Genomic DNA, 7,867 nt, shown 5'->3' on the forward strand with positions numbered 1-7,867 from the left:
CTCTCTCTCTCTCTCTCTCTCTCTCTCTCTCTCTCTCTCTCTCTCTCACACACACACACACACACACACACCCCACACACACACAAATGCCATACGTATTGTCATTGGCCATTTAAGAGTATCATCACGTCATCTACAAATTGAGTTCAATATAGCAAAGGGCATTCCTTGGGAGGCACATATATGCAAGGTATGCACGATTGAGACAGAGGAGCACTTTTTATGTAGATGGCCAACCTATTATGAGATTTGTGGGAGATTGCATTGTTGTGTTACTCCTTGATCACTATGAGCCTCCATGATATTATCAACTGGTATCAAAGCCATAAGGATCATGAATCTTCCTTGAATTAGTCTTATCATTAACTTAATTAATCGTCATCATCAGTTTAATCAAGTTTTTACCATTTTTCATCTCTGTGCCATACCCATCAATGGAGGCTTGATATTTCCTATCATAGAGCAAAGAAGAGTGTAAATGAGCTACAAATTAAGGACCAAATGGAATGTGAGTTGATAGAAGATTGTAACAACCCCCTAATGGCATGAGTGAACCACCAATGTCCCCAATTAGATGAGATTAGGATTAATTAAGCTTAGATTAGTGAGCTTAACTCACTGTCAACTATCTAGAGAATAGGGTAATTTGGAGGGTAGATTTGAAGAGGTTAAGCTATGAAAGAGCTCCCATGCTCTTATAGTTATAAATAGCACTAGGTAAGCTTCAATATCAATCCATTTTAAATGGCATTAGATAATGTTAGCATGGATCAATCAGCACTTTACCCCAAAATAGCTTATGGATTGTATGATAGGGTGAGATCTCACTACTACTAGAGTCGATTTCTTCAAAAATTGACGACACAAGCATGTTCGCCATATGATTGCATCCTCAAAATGCCAAGCTCAAGTGAGTCATCTATCATGAATTACATTAAAAAGAAGATTACAAAGATAAAAAAGAAGCCACACTACTATCCTTATGCAAGGCCTATGGGTTTAAGTGAATTTTTGAGTAGTAACATGCATATGTATGGAGAAGGTGTTTTTTTGTTTTTTGTTTTTTGCCTTAAATTTGTAAAGGAACTAGACACTGCTTTTTGGGTATTCATCCCAAAGGTAAGACCTTCCCTAAATGGCTTTTTCAATGAAGAGAAATAAGTTTGAAGGCCAAAATCCAAGTATAAGGGATGCAAAAGCAACATGACTAGCCAAAGATGAAAAAACACTTGCCATTATAGCCTTAGGTTTAAGTGATAATCTGATTCATCACATCGATGGGAAGGACATCTCAAATGAAGCTTGGGAAACACTTAATGTCCTATTTGGGGCACAAACCAAAAACTCCAAATCTCTCTTCTTATAAAGTTCTTTGAATTGAAAATGAACGTGGGAGATTCTCCTTTCACTCACCTAAACTGTATGAAGAGCATTTTAATCCAACTTGCACGAATCAATAAACACATTGAAGATGATGAGGTTATTGTAGTGCTTCTAAAGAGCCTACCACAAGATGAGTATGGTAACATTGTTACCACACTTACCAACCTACCATCTCCAACACAAATGAATGTAGAGGCTTCTCTACTTGAAGAGGAAAAGAAGATCACACGGAGGTAAGGTCACTATTACAAGGAGGAAGCTTACTTTAACCAAGGGGGCCACAAGAAACATGGACCAAAGGCATCCTTTAAAGGAACATTTTTAGAGAAAGGAATTTCTCAATAAGTTTTGTAACTTTCGTGGAAAAACTAACCATGATTGTTTTGCTAGGAAAAAGGCCAAAAAATCCTTACTTGCAGAGGAAGCAGGCTCAAGTGGAAATGAAGCAAAGGGGAGCCTCACTTGAGGCCAACTACCTTGAAGATGGCCAGGCTTTCCAGAAAAAAGAGAACCTGCCCTCCTATAGTCATCCCTTTATCCTAAACTAGTTGTAAACATAACTAGGGTCTAGCATATGGTATCATAAATGGCATTGTAAACCTAGCTGGAGTAAGACCTATGGGCACCAGCATGGTCATCATCCCATCATTGTAAACAATAACTAGGACTAGAATTGTCATCAACTTTAGTAATGGATATTTTGTCGAAGGAGGGTGTTGGATTAAATACACCAAAATATCCTATGTGACATTAGGGGACAAGGGGCTAAGGTTCAAAACTTTTTTATCCATGGAAATGCACCAATAGATGAGTGAAATGTTAAAGCCCGTGAGTTATGGAGAGGTGGAGAGATTCTAGGCTTTATGGAGGAGGTTTAGGAGAAGATGTAGGAGATGCTTTCTTAGATCATGCCCACGAGTTTTCTTGATGAATCAACGTACACTTAAGGGGCAAGATAGTTAATCATACAATTAGTGCATGATTATGCTAATCATTCTTGTGATTAAATTAATCCATGTTTAAATCTCTATAGCTTAAGCTCATCATTATGCTTAATCATGTTGCTTCTTGATCACTATGAGCCTCCGTGATGTTATCAATTGTCTCTTCTGAGATGGATTTGGCCCTCTCTCACAAATTTTACACTATGCAGATCAATGATGCTTGAGTATGTAAGTTTCGGAGCCATGTCATCATCTAGATACCTTGCTCACACAATGCCTACTATACGAGTTGCAACGTGGGATGCTTCTCAGACTTCCATCATAAACTTTTTTTTAGACTATCTCAACTAGCGGCAGTGGAGGCCACTAAAGCCCCACATTGACATAGAAATTACTAGAGGCCATTGAAGCCCCACATTTACATAGAAATTGCACATGCCATTGATAATAACATAGTGCTAGATCCTTGGGCCCACACACCCGTGGAGTTACTTGAGAGAGCCAATCCTTTTCGAGAGCTAGACATCCCTACGTCGAGAGATTTGGACCTTCCGCTTGTTGAGGACATACTTAGGTGACATGGCCCACAGAAGGTAGACCTTATCACAACCCTACTATCTATCATAAAGGAGGATGGTACATGAGGACACAAGATGGTTGGTTGGCATTTGTACATGGAGGGGTTTTCTTCCTTTCTTTAAAAAAAAGCGTGAACTATATTAAAAGGATGAAAGTCAAAACAAGATACAAAATTATTTTTTCAAGAAGCATAACTTGGTGCAGGACTTATCAAGCTAACGTATTTCTCACTTCCGGTGAGATTCAGGATGTATTTCTATAATTTGGAATCTTTGAAAAGCTGATCCATTTCTTCCAATACCACTTGGCCGTCCTCTTCCAGGCGCTCTTTGTGGATTTGACTGATTTTATCTTGAAACTCTTCTTGAGCTCTGTTCATTTGGATCAGTTCCTCCATCACGTTCTTTGTGTACTGTGCTTTACAGGCTTGCATACTGACTTTGTGAAGGGTTCTCATTTGTAAATTCAAACCATCTCTCAGACCAAGCATCATATTGAGAAATACATGATTAAAAGTGCAGTTATTTCAGTTTATCCATACAGTTTGCCACTCTATACATTTTAGTGCTCTTCTCTCAGTCCTGATTCTAGTAACTTCCTTCTTAATGTTTATAATTTTGAGAATCTCTCACCACGTGTCCCCATGCCTTAGGGTAGGGGATCTAAAAGCTTTGAAGTGGGTTGACCATATCAGTTCGAGATTAGCACGAACTGTCAAGAGTTGAAACAGTTTGGGGTCCATATGGAACCAACCTGCTCTAACCTTTTGGGTTCCTTGTTGCAAAAAGGAGCAGAGAATAGGATAGTGGTCCAAGAGGGCGATATTAACCTGTGTGTTTTCACTTTAGTGTTGAGGAATCTATTGCTGATGGCTGTAGACGAATAACATCTATCCAGCCTTGCCTTCCTCAGTTGGTTACCTTGTCTCCCATTTCCCCAAGTGAATTCATGATCACAGGACAAGTCTTGGAGGGCACGTAATCCTTTCAAATCCAGCCAACTAGTCCTTTCAGCACCTTTGATTGTGTGTCCCATACTTAACAGCCTATCTTTAGGGGATTCAACCATGTTGAAGTCCCCTATAAGGATGATGGGATCTATAAAGTGCATTAGAGATTCCCATAGTTGAGTTTTGGAGACTACCGAGCCAGTTGCTTAAACAGAGACCAAAACAAACTTGAAATCCTGATGGTCCAAATGGAGAGCCACCCATTGGTTATTAGGATCACTTTCATGGGATTTATAGAAGGGCATCCACGAGTTATGAAGACCTACAATAGTACCACCAGCTCCCTGGGCATGGTTAGTAATGTACCACTTATGCTGTTTAGATATATTTGTAAGGTTCTGTTAGAGGAGGTTGGCAACCGCTTTCACTTCTTGAAGATAGATGATATCCACTTGGATATTGGTTTGAAATAGCTAGTTTTTTAATTATTGTAGCTCTATTAGCATCTAAAAGGCCTTTCATAAACTGACTTGCATTGAACCATGCCAAATGCTATTAACATCTCCTCGAGGATAAAAATGCATTTTAGCTCTTGCCAAACTTTGATATCCAAACAAAAATGCATAAGCCTAAGGTGTGTTATTTCAAATTCCTTTTCTAATATGCGCATTTTTAAAGGCTCCCATTATGAGGAGAAGCCATTGGTGCACGTGTCTTTGGTGGGAACCCTAGCTTAGACACCAATGGGGTGGTTATTGTGAGAGCATTTATGGTTAGGAGATGGTTAGGGTTTGAGCAATAACTAGGATCCAGCTCTCTAACCTTGGCTAGGAGGTCTAATAGTCCCCTTGGCAAGGGTGCGAGGAGGGCGGGAGCCCCAGCCCAACGGTATGGGTTCATTATTAGTGCGCAATGATCGGTTGGCTGTGTTTTGAGAGCGGTGGACCATGTCTATGCCACATAACTACTCGTATTATATGCGCACCTACCACACCACCAACACTATATATTGACATAGTTATCACACAATAGTAAGGCATACAATGCTGGTGAGTATCCACACCCTCTATACTTAATACATCCTCTATCCAAATCCTCATCTAAGCTCTACTTGTTGAGAGCGCACGAGTGGACAACACCATCACATTGTATCTAGCTTAGAATTTTAAATCTCTCCTTTCTCTATTTATTCTCTCCATTCTCTATCTATTGCACTTTATTTTGCTATCTATCTTTCTATTGTGCTATATTCCTATAAATATTCCACATAGGGAGTTCATTTTGATGATAAAAGGATTTGGAAAAATAGACCTTTTGGCTATTATGCTAATCTCTTATGTGTCTTAAGCGATTATCTCGTGTTAATCATTATCATTAGTTTAATCTCTATGCTGAATCACCATGTTTAAATCTCACTTCTTTTCCACCCTAATCTTGGCTACACCCTATTTTACCAGCATGGTATTAGAGCATGATCTTTAGACCTCATTATTAATCCATAAATAAGCTATTTAGTGATAGTCTTCTTCTTCCCTCTCTGTTCTAAAATGTAGCTTGTATAAATCTTCTTATTGCTCACTCCTCCAGCCATCTTCTTGTAAACCAAGCACAAAGTCTTGTATCCAACTCACTTCTATTCAACCTCACCCAAGGCCTTTTGGTCCAATTTGAAAAACATAGATTTTGGTGACCTCTAAAGGAGTTGGTCTAATTACTCTTTCCCATCAACATTTGGCTCTACAACCTACTCGAAACCCAAATCTTGAAGCTATTTGATGATTGGATGGTGAAAATCAACACTTTCTTTATTTTTCATCTTATTGCCATTAATAATTAATTAATGCTAATTATGCACACTAATTGATGGTTCAAAACCTTCATTGGGAAGTTGTTATTACATGCCATTGCATTATTTCTCCAAATCCCCCTAATTTAGTACTTCAATTGCATCCTCCAAAACCCACTAGTTTTTTGCATGCCATTGCATTATTTCTCAAAACCCCCTTAATTTAGCACTTCAATTGCATCCTCCAAAACCCACTAGTTTTTTGCCTATCTTTCAAGGGAAAAGATTACACTAAGCATTTTCAGTGTCATTAAGCTTGTAATCACTATTGTCAAAGGATTATACAATGTCCTACTGAGCATAAACAAAGGGTAAGACCTTCCTCCATATCAAGAGTGCAATGTCATCCGAGGGTAGATCCAAACCCAAAAAATGGCCACATTACTATGACTATGCTTGGGCTATGGGCCTTTCGGAGTACTTATGCACCTCTATGGTGAAGAAATAAACAATGTAGAGAAACACAAGCCACAAAAGAAGAGTTGGGTGCCATGGTCATTCAGCAAAGAGATCATGACATTGGGGTCCAAGGAGGAATCCAAGACAAAGGAAACCGAGAGAAGAAATCTACTTCAATAAATAAAGTCAAGAAAAAAAAAAGATCCGGCCTTCAAAGAAGAGGCCAACCTCGCACATGATTAAGACTGGGCCTTCTAAAAGACTTCCTTGAACCGAAGTCACTCACTATCTATTATCCAAATCTTTTGTAAAACTTCACTAGACTAAGTTTGTGAAACCAAAGCCAAAAAGAGCTTGATAAATCCAAACATGCCTAGATTAAGGTGTGAAACTAAAGCCAAAAAGGAGCTTTGTAAATCCACACGTCTTAAGTGATGGATAATCGAAGGGGGAGTGTTAGAAAGAGCAAATAATCATCCATCAACAATGGAGTGAGCCAAGGTTCATAGGTTTTAACAATAACAATATCCAACATAGCAAGTTCATTTTGACTCATTTTGGTGCCTATAAAAGGCTTCAATAATTAATGAAGAAATAAACCTTTTGGCTACTATGCTAATCTATTCGGTGTCTCAAGCACTTCTCTCTTGTGTTAAAATCATTATCGTTATCTTTATCTCCATGCTTAATCAATATGCTTAACCATCACTTCTTTCCATCATAATCTTGGCTAAACCCTATTTTACTAACAAAAGTTGTAGAGAACTAGTGATGATGCAAGTGATACGTGAAGAACTTAGCTATTGCAGACGCATCAAAAGTCAAATGTCAGCCCAAAAAAAATATCACAAGCTATTGTAAGCCTTTCTAGGGAAGTTGTGGCCCTTTTTGAACAATATCAACTCCCCCACACACAATAGTCTACAAAGGGGAGCATGAAGGCCAATAAAAATAAGACGTATGAAAAGACTTGTTGGGGAAAGCAAAAAAAAAAAAGCAAACAAGCGTTGTTCACATGCAATTCCACATGCTTCACTCTCTTTTCCTTGAGCCTCTCTTCACACCATCCTTACCATATGTTTCTATACTACTACAAGCGAGATACTCTTCATTATCCAACTTGTTTGCTGCCAAAGGTTGAAACATGGGCTTAGCAACCAAGCAAACTGCTCTAGGAATTGCACAGACACCTACCTCTCTCTCTCTCTCTCTCTCTCTCTCTCATCTTAATCTTATTACTCCAAGGTTGAAATTCATGTTTCTTGTTTGTCCTGTAAGTATAATTTACAAAACATTATCATTTCCTTACAACTCAATAACAGATATTCAACAAACAAAAGCAATGCTCCAATTTCAACACGTGCCCACATAAGTACAATGTCATGTACCGCTCTATCACAACTATCTATTCTGGACTTCCAACAATGAAAGTGGTCTTGTAAGTGGGAGGAAGACATGCTAAGTCACCCATCAATGGCACCATTCGCTTGCATCATAGCTATGTTATTTTGATAGAAGATGTTATATTTACATAACTGCTTTAACATTGGATGATTGAATCATTGCACCACATGATTAAGCTTACATGTTACCACATGCAACATTTTCCACCATGACTGAATCGTATGAAAAATGGGTTTGTCAATGCAAGTCCATCTTCTCAATCATCAATATGTGCTCAAAATGCAGTGTCATTTCCATACATCATAAGTAACCACCCGATAACTTCTAAAACATCCCAAATTTCAAACCACTTGTTTGCACTTT

This window comes from Cibotium barometz, chromosome 32, assembly GCF_041138505.1.
Source record: "Cibotium barometz isolate CiBa-2024 chromosome 32, ASM4113850v1, whole genome shotgun sequence".
Classification (NCBI taxonomy): Eukaryota; Viridiplantae; Streptophyta; class Polypodiopsida; order Cyatheales; family Cibotiaceae; genus Cibotium; species Cibotium barometz.